The 19,505-nt window shown below is 50.6% G+C and overlaps 1 long non-coding RNA gene across 1 annotated transcript; it reads left to right on the plus strand.

Annotated features, from left to right (window-relative positions):
- The first annotated feature begins 525 nt into the window (after positions 1–525).
- Positions 526–17,889, plus strand: LOC144678352 (uncharacterized). The gene is made up of 5 exons (XR_013576057.1): positions 526–634; positions 784–844; positions 8,650–8,702; positions 11,563–11,703; positions 17,764–17,889. It is a non-coding gene; the product is annotated as an uncharacterized LOC144678352 (long non-coding RNA).
- The last annotated feature ends 1,616 nt before the right edge of the window (positions 17,890–19,505 follow it).

Below are 19,505 nucleotides of genomic sequence, written 5' to 3' on the forward strand. Positions count from 1 at the left end.
TCCATCTCCCTCTCTCTCTCCCACTCTTTGCCTCTGTCTCCCTCCTTCTCTCTCCCCCTCACTCCCTCTGTCCCTCACACCCTCTGTCTCGCTCTCTCCCTTTCTCTCTCTCTCGCTCTCTCCCTTTCTCTCTCTCTCTCCCCCCTCTCCCTCTATCTCCCTCTCCCTCTCTTTGTCTCCCTTTCTCGCCCTCTCTCACCCTCTCTCTCCCTCCCTCTCTCTCTCCCCATCTCTCCCCACTATCTTTCTTTCTCTCCCCCCTCCCCCCCGACTCTCTCCCTCCCCCCCGACTCTCTCCCTCCCCCCCGACTCTCTCCCTCCCCCCCTCTCTTTCTCCTTCTCTCTCCCTCTGTCTCTCTCTCCTCTCTCTCTTTCTCTCTCTCTCCCTCCACCCCATCCCCCTCTCTTTCATCTGCCCCTCTCCCTGTTTCTCTCTCTCCCTCTCTCTCCCTGTTTCTCTCTCTCTCTCCCTCTCTCTCTCTCCCTGTTTCTCTCTCTCTCTCCCTGTCTCTCTCTCTCTCTCTAGGCTGAGAGTCTCGGTGTATACAAGGCGTTTGTGGATAATTATAAAGTGGCGATCGAAACGGTTGAAAAATGCAGCCTGGCCAACAACAACTTCAAGAAGATTTCTGAGGTGAGCAGGAGCGAGGTTTGTATGGGGAGTTGCTGTGGAGCAGTGTGGGGTCACTGGGGTGACTGACTTGAGGGAATGAGTTCACAGAGTGTGTTGAGAGCCTGCCTGTGCTGCAACTATTCTCCATCTCTCTCTCTCTCTCTCCCAAGGATCTGAAAGTCAAAAGCTCCAAGGATTCGAAGGAATGTTCCACCTCTATCACTCTGGAAGGTAAGTTTCGGTAGATTTGCTTTGAAGGTAGCGACCCTATCGCTCTGACCCTGCGACCCTCCCACTCTCCGACCTTTCATACTCGCATCGCTGCTTCCACACATCGAGCTGTGGCCCCATCACTCGCTGTGTCCTTGTTGTTTTGTACCCAAGTATGAGCCAGATTGACTGGCATTTTTGTACAGACCCTCACCCCCCCCCCCCCCCCCGCCCCTTCCCCCTATCTATCCATGCAACGGGACCACTCTGCTTTGGTGAGTACAGTACCGAGTGACAGAGAGTAAGGGAGGCGATGGAAATGCTGCTGATCCTCAGGCTTTGCTGCAAGTGCAGCTGCTATGGTAAATGCTGTGTGTTTCTGATTTGTCTCTTTGTGTATCTCTGCCTCATTCATATTCCATTCATTCGGCTCCCTCTGTGCGAGGGAGAAATCATTTCTCAGGGATACAAAAGACAATAGCAGCTGCCTGCCTCTTCCCTCAGTCACTGGGTCTGTGTTGCCTTCATCCAAACATATTTTACCCTGTTTATTCCGATTATTTGAGCTAGTTTCCTTTGTCCTTGCAGTCACCTTCTGTGAGGTGAAGGAGAATAATCCGAGCCCATTGGGAATGTTCAGCATTCTGATGGTGTTTGGGGGAGATTGTGAATTCTCCACGGGGGTCACTGTGGGGTTGTGATATCTGCGGCCGGCTATCCCTGAGCACTCGGGGGCTCTGTCAGAGTTACTGTCGGCCCCAGACTCATGGCCCCCAGCTCGGGGCTTTGGACTCGGGAGGTTTCTCTCTCTGAGTATTGTGACCAGTGACCATGTGGGCGCAGACTTACTGCTCTGCATGATTGATAGGATCACTCACCCGGGGAATCGCTGCCTGGAATGGGCGGGGTCTCTGCGGGTAATGGGCGGGGTCTCTGCGAGTAATGGGCGGGGTCACTGCGAGTAATGGGCGGGGTCTCTGCGGGTAATGGGCGGGATCTCAGCGGGTAATGTGTGGGAACTCTGCGGGTAATGGGCAGGACCCCTGCGGGTAATGGGCGGGATGTCTGATTAATGGGCGGGATCTCTGTGGATCTTGAGGTGGATCTCTGTGGGTCATAGACGTGGTCTCTGCAGGTAATAGGTGGGATCACTGTGGGTAAAGGGTGCGATCTCTTTATAATGGGTGTGATCTCTGTGAGTAATGGGCAGGATCTCTGCAGACAATGGGCCCGATCTCTGCAGGTGATTGGGGTGATCACTTTGTAATTGGCAAAATCTCTGCGGGTAATGGGCGGGACCTCTTTATAATGGGTGGGATCTCTTTATAATGGACAAGATCTCTGCAGGTAATGGGCGTGATCCCTGCAGGTAATGGGTGGGATCTGTGTGACTAGTGGGCGGGATCTCTGTGGGTCATGGGTGGGATCTTGCAAGTAGTGGGTAGGATCTTTGTGGGTCATGGGCGGGATCTCTGTGGGACTGGGCAGGATCTCTGAGGGTAATGGGCAGGGTCTCTTTGTAATGGGTGGGATCTCTGTGAGTAATGAGAAGGGTATCTTTTTAATGGGCAGGATCTCTGCAGGTCTTCGGTGGGATCTCGGTGGATAATGGCCGGATCTCTGTGGGTGATTGGGGTGATCACTTTGTAATCGGCGTGATCTCTACAGGTAATGGGTGGGATCTCTGTGAGAAATGGGCAGGATCTCTGAGTAATGGGCGGGATCTCTGAATAATGGGCAGGATCTCTGCGGGTAATCAGCTGGGTTTCTTTGTAATGGGCAGGATCTTTTCAGGTAATGTGCGGGTTCTCTTTGTACTGGGCGGTGTACTTTTGCAATGGGCAGGATCTCTACAGGTCTTGGGCGGGATCTCTGTGGGTCATGGGCAAGATCTCTGCATTTAATAGGCATGATCTCTGTGGGCAATGGGCCAGATTTCTGTGGGTAATTGGGGAGATCACTTTGTAATCGGCGTGATCTCTGCAGATAATGGGTGGGATCTCTGTATGTAATGGCAGGATCTCTGCAGATAATGGGCATGATCCCTGTGGGTCTTGTGTTGGATCTCTCCGGATAATAGGCGGGATTTTTGCGTGTAGTGGGTGGGATCCCTGCGGGTAATGGGAGGGATCCCTGCGGGTAATGGGCGGGATCTCTGCAAGTCACAGGTGTGATCTCTGCGGCTAATGGCCAGATCTCTGCGGGTGGTTGGGGTGATCACTTTGTAATCGGCTTGATCTCTGTGGGTAATGGGCGGGTCCTCTGCGGGTCTTGGGCAGGATCTCTGTGGGTAATGGGCGGAATCTCTGTGGGTAATGGGTGGGATCTCTGTGGGTATTGGGCAGGATCTCTGTGGGTAATGGGCAGAATCTCTGTGGGTAAAGGGCGGGATCTCTGTGGGTATTGGGCAGGATCTCTGGGGGTAGTGGGTGGGATCTCTGTATGTAAGGTGCGGGATTTCACGGGTAATGGTTAATGGGCGGGATCTCTGAGTAATGGGCGGGATCCCTGTGGGTAATGGGCAGGGTCTCTTTGTAATAGGCAGGATCTCTGCGACTAATGGGTGGGATCTCTGTGGACCATGGGTGGGATCTCTGCATCTAAAAGGGGCGGGATCTCTGCATGTAATGGGCGGGATCTATGTGGGTAATGGTTGGGATCTCTGTGGGTAATGGTTGGGATCTCTGCGGGTAGTGGTCAGGATCACTTTGTAATGGGCGGATCTATTTGTAACAGGCAGGATCCCCGCTGGTCTCTGCGCGTAGTGGGTGGGATCCCTGTGTGTAATGTGTGGAACCTCTGCAGGTAGTGGGCAGGATCACTTTGTACTGGGCAGCATTTCTTCATAATGTGTAATGGGTGGGATCTCTGTGTAATGAGCAGGATCTGTGTGTAATGGTATCTCTGCGGGTAATGGGTGGGTTTCTGTGGGAAATAGGTGGGGTCTCTGCAGGCAACGGGCAGCATCTCTGTGGGCAATAGGCGGGACCTGTGCTGGTAATGGTCAGGATCTCTGGGTGTAAAGGTTGGGATCTCTGCGGGTAACGGGAGGGATTTCTGTGGGTAATGGATGGGAAGGGTGGGATCTATGTAGATAAAGGGCGGGATCTCTGTAGGTAATGGGAGGTATCTCTGCGTGTAATGGGCGGGATCTCTGCGTGTAATGGGCGGGATCTCTTCGTGTAATGGGCGGGATCTCTTCGTGTAATGGGCGGGATCTCTGTGTAATGGGCGGGATCTCTTCGTGTAATGGGCGGGATCTCTGCCGGCAATGGGCAGGATCTCTGCCGGCAATGGGCGGGATCTCTGCGGGTCCTGGGGTGGATCTTTGCGGGTCATAGATGGGATCTGTGCGTGTATGAGGAGGGACCTCTGCGGGTAATGCATGGGTTCCCTGCAGGTAGTGGACAGGATCACTTTATAATGGGTGGGATCTCTGCAGGCAACGGGTGGGATATCTGTGGGCAACAGGCAGGATCTTCGCAGGTAACGGGCGGGATCCCTGAGGGTAATGGGCAGGATCCCTGAGGGTAATGGGCGGGATCTCTGCGAGAAATGGGCGGGATCTCTGCGAGAAATGGGCGGGATCGCTGCGAGAAATGGGCGGGATCTCTGCGAGTAATGGTCGGGAACTCTGCGGATAATGGGCGGGATCTCTGCGGATAATAGGCAGGATCTCTGCGAGTAATGGGCAGGATCTCTGCGAGTAATGTGCGGGATCTCTGCGAGTAATGGGCGGGATCTCTGCGAGTAATGGGCGGGATCTCTGCGGATAGTGCTCGGGATCTCTGCGGATAGTGCTCGGGATCTCTGCGGATAGTGCTCGGGATATCTGCGGATAGTGCTCGGGATATCTGCGGATAATGGGCGGGATCTCTGGATAATGGGCGGGATATCTGCGGGTAATGGGCGGGATATCTGCGGATAATGGGCGGGATCTCTGCGGGCAATGGGCAGGATCTCTGCATGTAAAGGTTTCGATTCCTGTGGTAAATGGGCGGGATCTCTGCGGTTAATGGGCGGGATCTCTGCGGTTAATGGACGGGATCTCTGCGGTTAATGGGCGAGATCTCTGCGAGTAATGGGCGGGATCTCTGCGGTTAATGGTCGGGATCTCTGCAAGTAATGGGCGGGATCTCTGCGAGTAATGGGCGGGATCTCTGCGGTTAATGGGCGGGATCTCTGCGGTTAATGGGCGGGATCTCTGCAGTTAATGGGCGGGATCTCTGCGGTTAATGGGCGGGATCTCTGCGGTTAATGGGCGGGATCTCTGCGGTTAATGGGCGGGATCTCTGCGGTTAATGGGCGAGATCCCCAGGAGTAACAGGCAGGGTCCCTAGGAGTAATGGGTGGGGTCTCTGTGGGTCGTGGGTGGGATCTCTTCAGGTAATGGGGGATCATTTTGTAATGGGTGGGACCTCTGCTGGTAATGGACAGGATCTCTTTGTAATGGGCGGGATCTCTGTGTAATGGGCAGGATCTCTGTGTAATGGGCGGATCTGTTTGTAACAGGCATGATCCCCGCTGGTCTCTGCGCGTAGTGGGTGGGATCCCTGTGTGTAATGTGTGGAACCTCTGCAGGTAGTGGGCAGGATCACTTTGTACTGGGCAGCATCTCTTCATAATGTGTAATGGGTGGGATCTCTGTGTAATGGGCAGGATCTGTGTGTAATGATATCTCTGCGGGTAATGGGTGGGTTTCTGTGGGAAATGGGTGGGGTCTCTGCAGGCAACAGGCAGCATCTCTGTGGGCAATAGGCGGGACCTGTGCTGGTAATGGTCAGGATCTCTGGGTGTAAAGGTTGGGATCTCTGCGGGTAACGGGAGGGATTTCTGTGGGTAATGGATGGGAAGGGTGGGATCTATGTAGATAAAGGGCGGGATCTCTGTAGGTAATGGGAGGGATCTCTGCGTGTAATGGGCAGGATCTCTTCGTGTAATGGGCGGGATCTCTTCATGTAATGGGTGGGATCTCTTCATGTAATGGGCGGGATCTCTTCATGTAATGGGCGGGATCTCTGCCGGCAATGGGCAGGATCTCTTCGTGTAATGGGCGGGATCTCTGCGAGTAATGGGCGGGATCCCTGCGAGTAATGGGCGGGATCTCTGCGGATAGTGCTCGGGATATCTGCGGATAGTGCTCGGGATATCTGCGGATAGTGCTCGGGATATCTGCGGATAGTGCTCGGGATATCTGCGGATAGTGCTCGGGATATCTGCAGATAATGGGCGGGATCTCTGGATAATGGGCGGGATCTCTGCGGGTAATGGGCAGGATCTCTGGATAATGGGCGGGATCTCTGCTGGTAATGGGTGGGGTCTCTGCGGGTAATGGGCAGGATCTCTGGATAATGGGTGGGATCTCTGCTGGTAATGGGTGGGATCACTGCGGGTAATGGGCAGGATCTCTGGATAATGGGCGGGATCTCTGCGGGTAATGGGCGGGATCTCTGGATAATGGGCGGGATCTCTGCTGGTAATGGGTGGGATCTCTGCGGGTAATGGGCAGGATCTCTGCGGATAATGGGCGGGATCTCTGCGGATAATGGGCGGGATCTCTGCAAATAATGGGCGGGATCTCTGCGGTTAATGGGCGGGATCTCTGCGTGCAATGGGCGGGATCTGTACGTGCAATGGGCGGGATCTGTACGTGCAATGGGCGGGATCTGTGCGGGTAATGGGCGGGATCTCTGTGAGTAATGGGTGGGATCTCTGCAGGTAATGGGCAGGATCTCTGCAGGTAAAGGGGGATCATTTTGTAATGGGTGGGACCTCTGCTGGAAATGGATGGGATCTCTTTGTAATGGGGAGGATCTCTGCGAGCAATGGGCGAGACCTCTGTGTAATGGGCAGGATCTATGTGTAACGGACAGTATCTCTGCGGGAAATGGGTGGGATCTCTGAGAAATGGGTGGGATCTCTGCGAGAAATGGGCGGGATCTCTGAGAAATGGGCGGGATCTCTGTGAGAAATGGGCGGGATCTCTGAAAAATGGGTGGGATCTCTGCGAGTAATGGGCAAGATCCCTAGGAGTAACAGGCGGGGTCCCTAGGAGTAATGGGTGGGGTCTCTGTGGGTCGTGGGTGGGATCTCTGCAGGTAATGGGGGATCATTTTGTAATGGGTGGGACCTCTGCTGGTAATGGACAGGATCTTTTTGTAATGGGCGGGATCTCTGTGTAATGGGCGGGATCTCTGTGTAATGGGCGGAGTCTCTGTGCGTAATGGGTGGGATTTCTGTGCGTAAGGGACGGGACCTCTGCGGGTAATGCACTGGATCCCTCCGGGTAATGGGCAGGACCTCTGCGGGCCATGGGTGGGTTCCCTGCCGTCATGGGCGGGATCTCTGCGGGTAGTGGATCGGATCACTTTGTAATGGGCGGGATCTCTGCTGGGAATGGGCAGGATCTCTGTGGGGAATGGGCGGGATCTGTGCACTGTGCTCTCCCAATCATGTGTTGCGAATGTTCATGCATAACCCTGAAGCACCCTCTTGTTACCAGGCAAGGGAAGTGTATGTGAATCTGCCCAATCCCTGTGGCTGGAAACCCTCCATTGTTGCTCTGCAAAGAGCACATTCCATTTCTCTCACTCGCAACGAAACTCCCATCATTCATTTAAACCTAACTCTTGAATGACTCTGAGCAGAACATCTGTAACTCACTGCGGCCAGACAAAGCTCAAACAGCAGAATGTCACTAAATCCTGAGAATCAACAAGAGAAAGTCCATTTCACTGATTGATGAACAGTACTAACACTGTCAGCACTGAAAAAATACCATCATTGTCATCGAAGTTCCCTCTACACCGTCCCCATCAAACACTCCCAGGACAGGTACAGCACAGGGTTAGATAGAGAGTAAAGCTCCCTCTACACTGTCCCCATCAAACACTCCCAGGACAGGTACAGCACGGGGTTAGATACAGAGTAAAGCTCCCTCTACACCGTCCCCATCAAACACTCCCAGGACAGGTACAGCACGGGGTTAGATACAGAGTAAAGCTCCCTCTACACTGTCCCCATCAAACACTCCCAGGGTAGGTACAGCACAGGGTTAGACACAGAGTAAAGCTCCCCCTACACTGTTCCCATCAATCACTCCCAGGACACGTACAACACAGGGTTAGACACAGAGTAAATCTCCCTGTACAGTGTCCCCATCAAACACTCCCAGGACAGGTACAGCATGGGGTTAGATACAGAGTAAAGCTCCCTCTACACTGTCCCCATCAAACACTCCCAGGACAGGTACAACACTGGGTTAGATACAGAGTAAAGGTCCCTCTACACTGTCCCCATCAAACTCTCCCAGGACAGGTACAGCATGGGGTTAGATACAGAGTAAAGCTCCCTCTACACTGTCCCCATCAAACTCTCCCAGGACAGATACAGCACGGGGTTAGATACAGAGTAAAGCTCCCTCTACATTGTCCCCATCAAAAACTCCCAGGACAGGTACAACACGGGGTTAGATACAGAGTAAAGCTCCCTCTACACTGTCCCCATCAAACACTCTCAGGACAGGTACAGCATGGGGTTAGGTACAGAGTAAAGCTTCCCCCTACACTGTCCCCATCAAACACTCTCAGGACAGGTACAACACAGGGTTAGATACAGAGTAAAGCTCCCCCTACACTGTCCCCATCAAACACTCCCAGGACAGGTACAGCACAGGGTTAGTTACAGAGTAAATCTCCCTCTACACTGTCCCCATCAAACACTCCCGGGACAGGTACAGCACGGGGTTAGATACAGATTAACTCTCTGATCGAGCAGCATTTTAGTGATTGTGAAAGGTTTTTCTCGCTCTGGTTTATGTTTTTCAGCTCTGCTGTACAAACCGATCGATCGAGTAACTCGAAGCACTCTGGTGCTACATGTGAGTTTTGGGTCTTTCCTGATGGTATATATTGGTGTGGTGATGTGTGGGTAGAGGGGGGACAATTGGCTCACCAAGTGTGCAACTTATGGAGACAAAAGTTGAAGCGGACAATTTTAAGATTAGAAGGGGACTTGCAATGATTCTCTTACTACCTGTCTCTAATTTAATGGAAAATCTCGAATTGCATCCTCCCCAATCCCATATTGACCGATCTGTTTCAGCGATGTTGATTCAGGGATAAAGATTGGGTGCACCCCATGCTTTTCTCATATATCACCAGAAAGGGCAGACAGGACTTTCATCAGTATCCCATCTTGATGACAGCACCTCCGACAGTGCAGCACTCCCTCAGTACTGACCCTCCGACAGCACAGCACTCCCTCAGTACAGTGAAGCACTCCCTCAGCACTGACCGTCCAACAGTGCAGCATTCCCTTAGTACTGACCCTCCGACACTGCGGTGATCCCTCAGTAATGACCCTTCGACAGTGCAGTGTTACCTCAGCAATGACCCTCCGCAGTGCAGTACTCCTTCGGCACTGACCCTCCGACAGTGCGGTGCTCCCTCAGTACTGACCCTCCGACAGTGCGGTGTTCCCTCAGTAATGACCCTCTAACAGTGCGGTGTTCCCTCAGTACTGACGCTCCGACAGTGTGTCGCTTGCTCAGTACTGACCCTCCGACAGTGCAGTGTTCCCTCAGTACTGACCCTCCAACAGTGAGGTGTTCCCTCAGTACTGATCCTCCAACAGTGCGGTGTTCCCTCAGCACTGACCCTCCGACAGTGAGGTGTTCCCTCAGTACTGACCCTCTGACAGTGAGGTGTTCCCTCAGTACTGACCCTTTGACAGTGCGGCACTCCCTCAGTACTGACGCTCCGACAGTGCGGCACTCCCTCAGTACTGACCCTCCACAGTGCAGCACTCAGTCAGTATGGACCCTCCGACAGTGCAGCACACACTCAGTCCTGACCGTTCAACAGTGCAGTGCTCCCTCAGTACTGACCCTCCGACAGTGAGGTGTTCCCTCAGTACTGATCCTCCGACGGTGTGCTGTTCCCTCAGCACTGACCCTCCGACAGTGAGGTGTTCCCTCAGTACTGACCCTTCGACAGTGCGGCACCCCCTCAGTACAGACGCTCCGACAGTGCGGCACTCCCTCAATATGGACCCTCCAACAGTGCAGCACCCCCTCAGTGCTGACCATTTGACAGTGCATTATTCCCTCAGTACTGACCCTTCGACAATGCGGTATTCCCTCAGTACTGACCCTCCGACTGTGCGGTGTTCCCTCAGTACTGACCCTCCGACAGTGCGGTGTTCCATCAGTACTGACCCTCCGACAGTGCGGTGTTCCTCAGTACTGACCCTCTGACAGTGCAGCACTCCCTCAGTACTGACCCTCTGACAGTGCAGTGTTCCCTCAGTAATGACCCTCAGAACTAACCCTCCGACTGTGCGGTGCTCCCTCAGTAATGACCCTGTGACAGTGCGGTGTTCCCTCAGTAATGACCCTGTGACAGTACGGTGTTCCCTCAGTACTGACCCCCCCGACAATGTAGTGTTCCCTCAGTACTGACGCTCCGACAGTGCAGTGCTCCTTCAGTACTGACCCTCTGACAGTGCAGCACTCCCTCAGTACTGACCCCCGACAATGCGGTGTTCCCTCAGTACTGACCCTCCAACAGTGCAGCGCTCCCTCAATACTGATCTTCCGACAGTGCGGCGCTCCCTCAGTACTTACGCTCCGACAGTGCGGCACTCCCTCAGTATGGACCCTCCGACAGTGCAGCACTGCCACAGCGTGGTGTTCCCTCAATATTGACCGTCCGACAGTGCAGTGTTCCCTCAGTAATGACCCTCCAACAGTGCGGTGTTCCCTCAGTAATGACCCTCCGACAGTGCGGTGTTCCCTCAGTAATGACCCTCCGACAGTGCGGTGTTCCCTCAGTAATGACCCTCCGACAGTGCGGTGTTCCCTCAGTAATGACCCTCCGACAGTGCGGTGTTCCCTCAGTAATGACCCTCCGACAGTGCGGTGTTCCCTCAGTAATGACCCTCCGACAGTGCGGTGTTCCCTCAGTAATGACCCTCCGACAGTGCGGTGTTCCCTCAGTAATGACCCTCCGACAGTGCGGTGTTCCCTCAGTAATGACCCTCCGACAGTGCGGTGTTCCCTCAGTAATGACCCTCCGACAGTGCGGTGTTCCCTCAGTAATGACCCTCCGACAGTGCGGTGTTCCCTCAGTAATGACCCTCCGACAGTGCGGTGTTCCCTCAGTAATGACCCTCCGACAGTGCGGTGTTCCCTCAGTAATGACCCTCCGACAGTGCGGTGTTCCCTCAGTACTGACCGTCCAACAGTGCGGTGTTCCCTCAGTACTGACCCTCCGACAGTATGATGTTCCCTGAGTAATGACCCTCCGACAGTGCGGTGTTCCCTCAGTACTGACCCTCCGACAGTATGATGTTCCCTGAGTAATGACCCTCCGACAGTGCGGTGTTCCCTCAGTAATGACCCTCCGACAGTGCGGTGTTCCCTCAGTACTGACCGTCCAACAGTGCGGTGTTCCCTCAGTACTGACCCTCCGACAGTATGATGTTCCCTGAGTAATGACCCTCCGACAGTGCGGTGTTCCCTCAGCAGTGCACTGGAAATGTTAACCCGGATTGCTGCTAAGCCTCTGGAGTTGGGATTTCATGCACAGTCTGCTGATTTACGGGTGAGAGATCTGCCTTACAGGGAAAGCTTCTCAGGGGCCGCATTCTCCTGCAGAAGCTGGTGTTGACCTCGGAGCCCCTGTGTGAGACTCTGGAGATGAGTCCTGTTGTAATGGAGCTGCTGTGTGTGTTTGCAGGATCTTCTGAAACATACACCCACAGAGCACCCCGACTATCCCTTACTGCAGCATGCACTGCGAATCTCACAGAATTTCCTGTCCAGCATCAATGAGGAAATTTCTGAGCGGCGGACGCAAGTGTTCCTGGCAAAGGGAGAGGTGAGTAACGGTGCAGGGATGACACTGCTCTGTGTCAGGGTGGGGAGATATTTGCTTTCAGAATGTTTCCTCTCACTTCACCAGTGTGGGTGATTAACCCCTCCCCCTGGTGTCAGTGATTACCCCTCCACCAGGTGTCGGTGATTGCACTCCCCCCGCCGTGCCAGTGATTACCTCCCAGTGCCGTAATTGCCCACCCCCCCCCCGCCGTGACAATAATTAGCCTCATATCGGTAATTACCCCCATGTCAGTAATTAACCCTGTGTTAATAATTAACCCTGTGTTACCCCCGTGTCGGTAATTAACCCCATGTCAGTAATTAACCCCTAATTACCGCCCTATCAATAATTATCCCGGGTCAGTAATTAACCCCTAATTTCCCCCTTGCCAGTAATTACCCCGTGTCGGTAATTAATCCTGTGCCAGTAGTTAACCCTGTGTCAGTAATTACCCGTGTCAGTAATTAACCCCAAGTCAGTAATTAACCCCGTGTCAGTAATGTACGCGGTGTCAGTAATTAACCCCACGTCAGTAATTAACCCATAATTACCCCCGTGTCAGTAATTAACCCCCGTGTCAGTAATTAGCCCAGTGTCAGTAATTACCCCCGTGCAAGTAATTAATCCTGTCAGTAATCACCTCCGTGCCAGTAATTACCCCTTGCCAGTAATTACACCCGTGTCAGTAATGAACCCGGTGTCAGTAATTAACCCCACGTCAGTAATTAGCCCCGTGTCAGTAATGAACCCGGTGTCAGTAATGAACCCCACATCAGTAATTAACCCCTAATTACCCCCGTGTCAGTAATTACCCCGTGTCAGTAATTACCCCGGCGTCAGTAATTACCCCGGCGTCAGTAATTTCCCGTGTCAGTAATTAACCCGGCGTCAGTAATTACCCCCGTGTCAGTAATTACCCCCGTGTCAGTAATTACCCCCGTGTCTGCAATTAATCCTGTGTCTGTAATTACGCCTGTGTCTGTAATTACGCCTGTGTCAGTAATTACCCCCATGTCAATGATTGCCCCCGTGTCAATGATTGCCCCGTGTCAGTAATTACATCTGTCAGTAATTACCCCCTTGTCAGTAATTACCCCCTTGTCAGTGATTATCCCCATGTCAGTGATTGCCCCGGTGTCAATGATTGCCCCGTGTCAGCAATTACCCCTGCATCAGTGATTACCCCTGTGTCGGTAATTACCCCCAAGTCAGTAATTAACATCGAGTCAGTAATTTATTTATCCAGTGCCAGTAATTACCCCCGTGTCAATGATTACCCCATGTCAGTAATTAAACCCTAATTACCCCCATGCAGTAGTTAGCCCCATGTCAGTAATTAACCCTTTGTCGGTAATTACTGCCGTGTCAGTGATTACGCCCGTGTTACTAATTAACCCTGTGTCAGTAATTATACCCTTGTCAGTAATTAACCAGACAGTAATTAACCCCATGTCAGTAATTAACCCCTAATTACCCCGTGTCAGTAATTACCCCCGTGTCAGTAATTACCCCCGTGCAAGTAATTAATCCTATCTGTAATTACAACCTTGTCAGTAATGAACCCGGTGTCAATAATTAACCCCATGTCACTAATTAACCCCTAATTACACCCGTGTCAGTAATTAACCCTGTGTCAGTAATTACACGTGTCAGTAATTACCCCTTTGTCAGTAATTACCCCCATGTCAGTAATTACCCGATGTCAGTAATTACGCACGTGTCAGTAATTAACCCCATGCCAGTAATTACCCCCATGTCGGTGATTTGCCCCGTGTCAGTGATTTTCCCCCGTGTCAATGATTGCCCCATGTCAGTAATTACCCCTGCGTCAGTAATTACCCCCGTGTCGGTTATTACTCCCGTGTCAGTAATTAACCTCGAGTCAGTAATTTATTTACCCCAGTGTCAGTAATTATCCCCATGTCAATAATTACCCCATGTCAGTAATTAACTCCTAATTACCCCCGTATCAGTAATTAGCCCCATGTCAGTAATTAACCCTTTGTCGGTAATTACCGCCATGTCAGTGATTAAGCCCGTGTTACTAATTAACCCTGTGTCAGTAATTATCCCCTTGTCAGTAATTAACCAGACAGTAATTAACCCTATGTCAGTAATTAACCCCTAATTACCCCATATCAGTAATTACCCCCGTGTCAGTAATTAGCCCGCTGTCAGTAATTACCCCATGTCAATGATTACCCCGTGTCAGTAATTAACCCGATGTCCGTAATTACCCCGGTGTCAGTAATTGCCCCCCATGTTTGTAATTACCGTGTCAGTAATTAACCCGTGTTAGTGATTAACCCTGTTAGTAATTACCCTCTTGTCAGTAATTAACCCTATGTTAGTAATTAACCCTGTGTTACCCCCTTGTCAGTAATGAACCCGGTGTCACTAATGAATCCAGTGTCAGTAATTACCCCGGTCAGTGGTTAACCCCGTGTCAGTGATTAACCTTGTGCCGGTAATTAGCACCATGTCAGTAATTACCCCCATGTCAGTAATTACCTCCGAATCAGCAATTAACCGCATCGGTAATTACCCCGTGTCAGTAATTACCCCCTTGTCAGTAATTAACCCTGTTACCCCCTTGTCAGTAATTAACCCCTAATTACCATCTTGTCAGTAACTAACCCCGTGTCAGTGATTAACCCCTAATTACCGTCTTGTCAGTAACCAGCCCCATGTCAGTAATTAACCCCTAATTACTCCCTTGTCAGTAATTAACCCTGTGTCAGTAATTACCCCCTTGTTGGTAATTGACCCCGAGTTAGTAATTAACCCCTAATTACCCCCGTGTCAGTGATTACCCTGTGTCAGTAATTAACACTGTCAGGAATTAACCCCTAATTACCCCCTTGTCAGTAATTACCCCATGCCAGGAATTAATCCCGTCAGTGATTACCCCCATGTCAGCAATTAACCGCATCGGTAATTAGCCCCGTGTCAGTAATTACCCCCGTACCAGAAATTAACCCCAAGTCAGTAATTACCCCCGTGAAAGTAATTAATCCCGTCAGTAATTACCTCCATGTTGGTAATTAACCCTGTGTTAGTAATTACCCCCATGCCAGTAATTAATCCTTTCAGTAATTAACCCCGTGTCAGTAATTAACCCCTAATTACTCCCTTGTCAGTAATTACCCTCGTGTCAGTAAATAACCGCGTCGGTAATTACCCCCGTGTCAGTAATAAATCCTGTGTTACATCCTTGTCAGTAATTAACCCCTAATTACCCCGTGTCAGTGATTACCCTGTGTCAGTAATTAACCCTGTCAGGAATTAACCCCTAATTACCCCCTTGTCAGTAACTACCCCATGCCAGGATTTAATCCCGTCAGTGATTACCCCCATGTAAGCAATTATCCGCATCGGTAATTACCCCCAAGTCAGTAATTACCCCTGTGAAAGTAATTAATCCCGTCAGTAATTAACCGTGTTAGTAATTAGCTCCGTGCCAGTAATTAATCCCGTCAGTAATTACCCCGTGTCAGTAATTAACCCCTAATTACTCCCTTGTCAGTAATTACCCCCGTGTCAGCAATTAACCGCGTCGGTAATTACCCCCGTGTCAGTAATTAACCCTGTGTTACCCCCTTGTCAGTAATTAACCCCTAACTACCGTCTTGTCAGTAACTAACCCCGTGTCAGTAATTAACTCCTAATTACTCCCTTGTCAGTAATTACCCCCGTGTCGGTAATTAACCCCTAATTACCGTCTTGTCAGTAACTAACCCCGTGTCAGTAATTAACCCCTAATTACTCCCGTGTCAGTAATGAACCTGGTGTCAGTAATTAACCCCGTGTCAGTAATTAACCCCTAATTACCCCGTGTCAGTAATTACCCCTGTGCCAGTAATTAATACGTTAGTGATTGCCCCCCGTGTCAGCAATTAACTGTGTCAGTAATTACCCCCGTGTCTGTAATTAACCCATGGTCAGTAATTATCCCCGTGTCAGTAATTACCCAGGTGTCAGTAATTAACTGTTAGTAATTAACCCTGTTAGTAATTAACCCTGTGTTGCCCCTTTGTCAGTAATTAACCCCTAATTACCGTCTTGTCAGTAACTAACCCCGTGTCAGTAATTAACCCATAATTACTCCCTTGTCAGTAATTAACCCCGTGTCAGTAATTAGCTCCTAATTACCACCTTGTCATTAATTACCCCGTGCCAGTAATTAATACATCATTAATAACCCTGTGTCTGCAATTAACTGCGTCGGTAATTACCCCGTGTCAGTAATTACCCCGGTGTCAGTAATTAACTCTGTTTTAGTAATTAACCCTGTTAGTAATTACCCCCTTGTCAGTAATTAACCCTGTTAGTAATTAAGGCTGTGTTACCCCTTTGTCAGTAATTAACCCCTAATTACCGTCTTGTCAGTAACTAACCTCATGTCAGTAATTAACCCCTAATTACTCCCTTGTCAGTAGTTAACCCAGTGTCAGTAATTAACCCCGTGTCAGTAGTTACCCCTGTGTCAGTAATTAACCCCGAGTCAATAATGAACCCGGTGTCAGTAATTAACCCCATGTCAGTAATTAACCCCTAATTACCCCGTGTCAGTAATTAACCCCTTGTCAGTAATTACCCCTGTGCCAGTAATTAATACGTCAGTGATTACCCCCGTGTCAGCAATTAACCGCGTCGGTAATTAACCCGGTGTCAGTAATTAATCCTGTGTTAGTAATTAACCCTGTTAGTAATTACCCCCTTGTCAGTAATTAACCCTGTTAGTAATTAACCCTGTGTTACCCCTTTGTCAGTAATTAACCCCTAATTACCGTCTTGTCAGTAGCTAACCCCATGTCAGTAATTAACCCCTAATTACTCCCTTGTCAGTAGTTACCCCATGTCAGTAATTAACCCCGAGTCAGTAATTAACCCCGTGTCAGTAATGAACCCGCTGTCAGTAATTAACCCCATGACAGTAATTAACCCCTAATTACCCCGTGTCAGTGATTACCCTGTGTCAGTAATTAACCCTGTCAGAAATTAACCCCTAATTACTCCCTTGTAAGTAATTACCCCTGTGCCAGTAATTAATACGTCAGTGATTACCCCCATGTCAGCAATTAACCACATCGGTAATTACCCCCGTGTCAGTAATTAATCACGTGTCAGTAATTACCCCATGTCGGTAATTAACTCTGTTAGTAATTACCCTCGTGCCAGTAATTAATCCTGTCAGTAATTAACCCATGTCAATAATTTATCCCGACAGTAATTATCCCCGTGTCGGTAATTACACCCTTGTCATTAATTACTCCCAGGCCAGTAATTAACTCCGTGTCAGTAATTAATCCCGTCAGTAATTACACCTATGTCAGTAATTACCACTGTGTCAGTAATTATTCCAGTATCGGTCATTACCCCGTGTCAGTAACTACCCTGTGTCATTGATTAACCCTGTGTCAATAATAACCCCGTGTCAGTAATTACCCTGTGTCAGTGATTACACCCGTGTCGGTAATTACCCGATGTCAGTGATTAACCATGTGTCAGTAATTACCACCATATTAGTAATTACCCGATGTCAGTGATTAACCACGTGTCAGTAATTACCCCCATATCAGTAATTACCCCGTGTCAGTGATAAACGGTGTGTCGGTAATTAACCCCGTGTCACTAATTACCCCGTGTCACTAATTAGCACGCGTCGGTAATTAACCCCGTGTCACTAATTAGCCCCGTGTCACTAATTAGCCCCATGTCAGTAATTACCCCATGTCGGTAATTAACCCTGTGTCAATAATTATCCCATGTCAGTAATTATCCCATGTCGGTAATTAACCCCTTGTCGGTAATTATCCCTGTGTCAGTAATTACTCCTGTGTCAGTAATTGCCTCCCCACACTGAGCCAGTCATTGGAAGAGTCTAAATGCGAACAATACATAGTATTAATGTGAAGCACTATTACTTATATATGTACATCTGGTAACTGGATATGTAGCTGAGGTGAACAGAAGACCTGAGCTGGTTGGTTTTCCTGAAAATTGTAAGAAGTGAACCTGTTTGTATTGTTGAAATTATTATTTCACTTTCTGTTACAGAACCGGCAGTTGGTGAGGGACGGTTTTATTGTCGAAGTTTCAGAGGGAACCAGGAAACTACGACACGTTTTCCTCTTCACCGACCTCCTGCTATGCGGCAAACTGAAAAAACAGGCTGTTGGGTAAAGGGCAAGGGTATTCCTGGGGTACACACTGTGGGGGGGCTAGTATACTCCTGGGGTACACTGTGGAGGGGGGAGGGTATTCCTGGGGTACACTGTGGGGGGGCTAGTATACTCCTGGGGTACACTGTGGAGGGGGGAGGGTATTCCTGGGGTACACACTGTGGGGGGGGAGGGGAGGGTATTCCTGGTGTACACTGTGGAGGGGGGAGGGTATTCCTGGGGTACACACTGTTGTGGGGGAGAGGGTATTCCTGGGGTACACACTGTTGTGGGGGAGAGGGTATTCCTGGTGTACACTGTGGAGGGGGGAGGGTATTCCTGGAGTACATACCGTGGAGGGGGGAGGGTATTCCTAGGGTACACACTGTTGTGGGGGAGAGGGTATTCCTGGTGTACACTGTGGAGGGGGGAGGGTATTCCTGGTGTACACTATGGAGGGGGGAGGGTATTCCTGGGGTACACTGTGGGGAGGCTAGGATATTCCTGGTGTACACTGTGGAGAGGGGAGAGTATTCCTGGAGTACACACTGTGGGGGGGGCTAAGATACTCCTGGTGTACACTGTGAAGGGGGGAGGGTATTCCTGGTGTACATACCATGGAGGGGGGAGGGTATTCCTAGGGTACACACTGTTGTGGGGGAGAGGGTATTCCTGGTGTACACTGTGGAGCGGGGAGGGTATTCCTGGTGTACACTATGGAGGGGGGAGGGTATTCCTGGGGTACACACTGTGGAGGGGGGAGGGTATTCCTGGTGTACATACCGTGGAGGGGGGAGGGTATTCCTGGGGTACACACTGTGGAGGGGGGAGGGTATTCCTGGTGTACATACCGTGGAGGGGGGAGGGTATTCCTAGGGTACACACTGTTGTGGGGGAGAGGGTATTCCTGGTGTACACTGTGGAGCGGGGAGGGTATTCCTGGTGTACACTGTGGAGGGCGGAGGGTATTCCTGGGGTACACTGTGGAGGGCGGAGGGTATTCCTGGGTACACTGTGGAGGGCGGAGGGTATTCCTGGGGTACACTGTGGAGGGCGGAGGGTATTCCTGGGGTACACTGTGGAGGGCGGAGGGTATTCCTGGGGTACACTGTGGAGGGCGGAGGGTAATCAGTGGGCAAAAACACAGCTTTGTTAACCTGACACAGTAACAGAGAGGAGTGATGGGGCAGGTCTGGTAGATGATTTATTTTTCGATTTTTGAAAGGCATTCGATAAGGTTTACCACTCGAAACATCTCTCTGTCTGTCACCCTGTCCAAATCACTCCCACTCTCACCTATAGGCTCTCTTGCACCCATTGTCTGTTTCTCTCACGTGTGGTCTCTCTCGCAAAGAACATAAGATATAGGAGCAGGAGTAGACCATTCGGCCCCTCAAGTCTGCCCCGCCATTCAATAAGATCATGGCTGATCTGCCCCAGGCCTCAACTCCTCTTTCGTGCCAGCTCCTCATAACCCTCAACTCCCCATATTCCAAAAATCTATCTACCTCCTCTTTAAGTACTTTCAGTGACCTAGCCTCCACAACTCCCTGAGGTAGAGAATTCCAGACATTCACTACCCTCTGAGAGGAGAAATTCCTTCGCATCTCAGTTTTAAATGAGTGTCCCCTTATTCTG

This window comes from Cetorhinus maximus, unplaced genomic scaffold (assembly GCF_964194155.1).
Source record: "Cetorhinus maximus unplaced genomic scaffold, sCetMax3.hap1.1 HAP1_SCAFFOLD_4088, whole genome shotgun sequence".
NCBI lineage: Eukaryota > Metazoa > Chordata > Chondrichthyes > Lamniformes > Cetorhinidae > Cetorhinus > Cetorhinus maximus.